The sequence below is a fragment of the Apostichopus japonicus genome, chromosome 21 (genome assembly GCF_037975245.1).
Source record: "Apostichopus japonicus isolate 1M-3 chromosome 21, ASM3797524v1, whole genome shotgun sequence".
Lineage (NCBI taxonomy): Eukaryota > Metazoa > Echinodermata > Holothuroidea > Aspidochirotida > Stichopodidae > Apostichopus > Apostichopus japonicus.
Window position 1 is genome coordinate 20,507,988 of NC_092581.1, and position 6,457 is coordinate 20,514,444.

Below are 6,457 nucleotides of genomic sequence, written 5' to 3' on the forward strand. Positions count from 1 at the left end.
TCAATTACATAACTTTCCACAAAATGATATGCAAAGAAGAACGATGGCATGAAAATGAACTTTTCATAACGAAACCCACTGCATCTGTAAAATGTTTCTAGGTCATGGTTTCTATACGATTTATAGACTTCTACGTGGGCTCTTACGTATCCCATTTTCTTACAGTATTCCATTGCAAAATGAAGAAGTTTGCGACCTAACCCTTTCTGACGGTAATCCTTTAAAACGAAAAGTCTACAAATCTCTGCATCCGTTTCCCAGTTACGATGCTTGTGAACCCCAATTGAAGCAATAATTTTCTGTGGACGAAGCTTACGATCTATTATGACCCAAAAATTGCTTTCGGGTTTGTGAGATAACAAATAATTTGATAAATGTTTCCCATCAGCTAACCAGGTAGTTTTCATCTCATAAAAGCTGATATTCCAAGTTATGAAAATACTCAGGGTAAAAGCAATACACAATAATCTGATACCAGTTAATGAGGTGAAGTTAAAAAAGATTAGAGAAAAGAAAATTACAAAGTAGTAGGTTTGTGGACAGTAGACTGTGTTTCTCAAAATTGATAGAAAGTAAGATTTTACATCAGCCCTATAGTTTTCGGTCAGTTGCTTCCATCCAGCCTCGCTTGGTGAAAACTCTTCTATGATGAAGTTCTTATTCATTGCGAAATCTCTGACCAGCGTCTTGTACACACGTGGAGAACCTGTTTAGAAAAGGGAAGGTGCTTCGGTGTGTAGATTATAAATGCAATCAAATTAATTCATTTGATTTGCATGCGTTAAGCAAACCGAAACAGTTTATACTGCATAGACATGCTAAGCTCTAACCTTATTATACTTGAAATAGCTTTTGTGTAGGAATTCGGTATAGTTCCACTTGTTTTCCAGTGAGAGAATCAAAATTAGTTTAGATATCACTTACAGGTTGGCTTTATCACTTGTTTTATTTAATTAAATGATAAGGAAAACAACTTTTTATTCCTACGGCATTTCTCGCATTTTAGAAAGGTAGCAGTTAAATTAATATCTTATTTAAAATGACACTACAATAAAAGTTTGCTGATCCGGAACTCACGGTAAATATATCCACTTGTCACATATTGACTATGATACTTTGCTAAATATATCTTATAAAATATTATTTGTATTAAAGTCAGAAATTCTTCATCGAGAACAGAAATATTAGACCTGTGGAAAACAAATCTTATCCCAGGTGAACCTGGGGTTCAATGTATCGTATGTATGAGCCATTCTATGTGATTATATATAACTAGAAAATTCAAAAGCCACAAATTTGTAGAGTTGACATGTTACACTAAAATGTGACATCTTGATCAAATATTTCATGAATGTTTTGTTATAATGAGTTATCAAACACATGGGACTTGCTTTATTTTACCAGTTCAACTATAACATGACATCTGGAGGCAAGTTGTGATATTGTCAAGATTACCTTATACGCAATACACTTTACGATGGGTCCAAAACAGTAATTACAATTACGTGCAGGCATTGTGAAAAAAAAAAATCGTAAAGGTTTTAAGTTCATTTAGCAAATTTCGTTGCTTAAATTGTTCAGAGAGATTACTTATTAGGGGAAAAAAGTATTGAGACCTTTTAACGATTTATTTTGAGTAATTTTTCCCACCAATTTATGAGCGTTTTTTGTAACACTTAGCTCGTCAAATTCATGATTTTGATTGATTTTTTGATGTTGTTACTTCTTATCTCGTCTATCCTATCCTGATTTCAGTAGAATAGCATTTTGGGAGTAGGCCCATGAGAAGGCCCAATTCCAGAGCCATGCAGTGAAGCTATTTACTAATTTTCCATCAAATTTCACAACTTATGTGTCAGTAAATATTCTCATAAAGTCCTATATGACTACAACAAAAACATATTTTGGTTGATTTCTGGTTAGAAATACACCTATAGTGGTTTTTGATTGTGGTATATTAGACTTGAGATCACTATTACTCTGATACAAACATGTTTCAGGCTTTCACCCACATCGTTATTCCAAAACAAAAAGTCTGTATTTAACCTTATATTACCGCCATTTTTCAACAACATCTCACTTACCGTACTGTAAGGTTTAAATCAGGTAATTGTTAGGTTTAAAGTATAACCTTTAACACAGGTCTTCATGTTAGTTGACTGATATATACGAACGTCCAAAGAAGTCACTTGGTACCTTTAACGACAAACAACAACCTGGATCTCTATACCGTGCCCTTATTACTGGCACCATATCTGCCTTTACTTGGCGTATAGCCAACTACACTGCTTGTGTGATCTGCATCTATATCTATGCAAACATTGCAACGTTATTTACAGCCTTATGCCGAAATGTAGCAATTGAACCTCAAAAGAATAGGTTTGTACATTGTACTTTGAAATTTAATATGAGTGTTTGCTGATAATCAAATTGTAATCTGATATGCTCGTTTGATTTAATATATCGCGTTAAAGGTATTTGATGCAATCAAGTCAGAATAATATATGTTAGTTCGTTATCATTTTTATGGCCCAAATTGCGGGGTGGGGGGGGGGAGGGGGAGGAGCATTCTCTTTTTTATTAAATGTGTGATTCAAGTAGAATATTATTGTGGCTTATATGACTACACTCAAACTTTACTAACGTCACTTTTGTACAAGCTCGTTATTGTGTGATACAACCTGGCTAATAGAAGATTATCTAACAGCTTGCACCGAAAACATATGATATTTTATCGTACGCGGGCGGTACGAGCAGCGCAACCGTCCAAACTTAACTAGAATATTTTAATCCTAATCGTTACATAAATGACGTATAATGACAAATCAAATCAACTTGACCGTAATTGGCCTTATATACAAGGATGAAATTCAAGGAGCAGAAGGTGTTAGCAGAAGGTGGATGACACTTTGATGCAGAACGCTTCAAGTCCGTAGTTTGAAACATCTTGACAAGGTGTATACTTACAAGGTTTACACATTAGGGCAGTTGTTTAGACTCGGCCTAACCAGTTGAAACAGTCTTCGAGTAACGAATTCGTCTGTTAGTAGTGTTTCCACAGTAGCATCTGCTGACAGGTCTGACATGTGTTACACACTTCAGTTTATACAAATTAACGGTTTTCTCCTATTTTACAGTACAACCTGATCAATTCATGTACCACGTACTGAGTGTCCAGTTATGCATTCGATGTTGACAATATCTAAACCGTTTTTCATACTATTCTGTAGTAAATGGTGTTTCATTGATGAAGTCTGTTTTCTGTACAAAATAAAGCTGTAAGAAACTCTCTAGCGTATTCCTATCTCAAGTTATGATTTTCCACAAAAAAAAAAAAAACGATTGTTCGGCAGCATGCATATTTGCATGGTTGGTAAAGTAACAGCTAGAGTTTGTTCTGCAGGCATCCAAGCGTTTACAAAGTGACAGTTGTATAACATGTTCGGAGTGTATGCCATTCTATAGACAACTGGTCCGTAAGTTATAGTAAGTGAGCGACTATGTTAATACAATACTTTATAGGTGATGATAGAAAACACCTTCAGATAATATGATATTGCACCATGTCCATCGTCATGCCTGAAGATTATATATGGTAACCATGCACGAATCCAAAGTGGTGGTTGACAGGGTAAGGGGGGGGGGGGGGGTGTACAACCCTCTTTTCAACTATCTACAAGAACAATGGTATTTATTATCACAGCCTTGCGTGTAGACCTAATTATATGTCTAATTAATAACCTAAGTGTCACCCAGAATGCATAATCTATGCAAGTCTATGGGAGGGGAGGGAAAGGGGGAGGGGGAGTGTGAGTGGGAGGGGAGGGGGAGAGGAGGAAACATGCAAACCCCCTACAAGTAAGTCGATTTCAATGACCCCAGGGCCCAAATCGTGGATTTGACAACTTAGATGTCGTAATGTATTGCCATAAAATATTTTAAACAACAAAAATAATGAAATTCCTGAAGTCCTGCTTATAATATTATATTTTTGCCTTTATATAGCTTGAAAAAATCCAAAACTAAAAATAAGAAATAACTTCTTTTTGTTTTAATTATAGTAAAACAATGTACTTATTTATGAACTATATATCTCTTGGGTGCCCTTGAAATTTCGACCATTGGCAACTTTCAAAATAAATTTTGCTTTATTGATTTGCATAAACAGCCGATACTCAAGTCCACATGACCTTAGCATTGACTAGTTTACAATCACTTGGCGTAATGATGACGTAAATGTTGAAACTTCCATCATTAGGTTTTGAATATTATAATGCTAGCAGCCATCTGTGCCCCGACGGGAACTTTATTTTTTTATTCGAAGATATTTTGTGAGTATATAATTATGAATATAGAATAATGTGGTGATTATATTTTATAAGTTTATGATAATAATGTTTACTTATCGTTTACTTATAGTCCCATTCTTCACGATAAATGCATATCTTTAATCTTGTTTTGCATAAAGACCTTCACAAGTATACATAACTTTTAATATAGTTTTTGAATAAATTAAGAGAGGTTGCGGATAGCTGAGGCATCAGGAGAAATTAGTCTGTAAGCTTAACAAAGTTGAAAGAAACAAAACTTCGCACAATCAAGAAAGATGAAAAATACCATAAAGATAAAGATATATGAAAATTTATAATAAACATTACAATATATATAAAAGATTTTTCTATTGGTAATGAATATAAAGCAGCATAATATTCAGTTCCAAACGAAACAAGTGATATTTCTTCTACGAACGAATTACTCACTGTAATTATAGATTCAGATGTTGGTCACATGTTTAAATCATTACTGTTTATTTGCTTACGTAACTGACGCGTATATTATGATTCTACGTTAACGTTATTCAGAAACATCTAGGGAAGGTTGTCTTCCTCACGTAGTTTAACATACAGAGCGGTGTCTCTGTTCCGTATTTTGACAATTAAAACTCATTATGGTTAAAACAAATGGAAGTAGTTCTGTAAGTTGGTTACTGCAAAACTTAGCCAAATACACTTAAACACCACGAAGATATTTCTGCCCGTAGTAGCTGGATATCTCATCCGTTGTTGAATAGTCACAGTTAACTAATACATTATTGTATGATTTCTACTTCCCCATTTCTATCTCCCATTAAAATGGTTTGTTAGTAGCCGTAGTCATTTCTGTTTAGCTGCAATGAAATGAAAATGAAAACATATATGGGTACACAAAATACCAGGGTTTTATCAATTTAAAGCGTGAAAACGGCATGTAAAGTACTTTTAGATGGGATTGTTCTGAACCCAACGAGACTAAACTTTAAAACATTTCACTCTGAATTCAAGATTTAGACTACGGTGCCTTATAATCGAAAAATTACAGCTCAAACGAAGCACACTCGGACAAATATAGATGCAATAAATTTGGAAGAAATTTAGATAGTAAATAAGAAATATATATATACAACAAAATAAAACATCATTTACCAGTGAGAGTTCACCGTTCTGACGGTCACCTCCGCCAGCATATTTCGATCTCGTCTTTGGAATTGGATTCTGCACATGAATTATTGAGATAGTTTGAAAATTATAATTGTGAATTGTTTGTGGAAGCAACGTAGAGGTATACCATTTCAACTTCCCCTCCCCACCCACCCCAATAAATAAATAAAGGAAAGGAAAGTGTTGGAAAAATCAATATCTTTTAGCAACTGCAAAACAAGCCTACAAATATATTCTTGAGCAATATCCTAAACGATTATATGTTTTCCAGTTGATTGCACTGTAACAATGAACTTACAAAGTGTGTCATGTTAGCAATCATCCTGGCATTGATTTGCATTCGTCGGTCAATATCTTCCTCGTCTTCAAAGGTCTCCATCCTACCACCTCTGTAATCTATGTCGCCAGAATACGTCACTTCCGGTTGAGGTTGATCTGTCCTATAGACAAGATCTTTGCGTCTGATTTTAAAGTACATTGCGCAACAAAGGCAAGCGACTATGAATACAGCTAACCCAACTCCAGCTGCCAGACTCGCGCCGATAATGACAGTCGTGGAAAACTCTGAAGAACAAATAATGTTTAGGAAAAATTAAAGATGAAAGAAATGAATAGGTCCAGTGACAGGAATTGCAATCTCCTGCCTCTGCTCGCTTGCCACCCCATCAACTGATTCCTCATCCGCACATCTGATTACTCAAACTCCCCATTTCATGGGGGGATCATCCATTCATTTCTCTGATACTTTCACAATTATTGGTGAATACATAAATCTGGACCGACTATGCCAATGAGGACACGAGCACACACACACACACACACAAAAAAAAAAAAAAAAAAAAAAAACCGATGGTCAAGTGTCGTGCTCCCTTGTAGCACTTAACTCTTATACTACCTCTTCAATGTGTATTGCATAACCATCTGATGTCATGATTTCATTACTACCACGTATATTCCTGGTGAAGCTTTGCAAACAACGA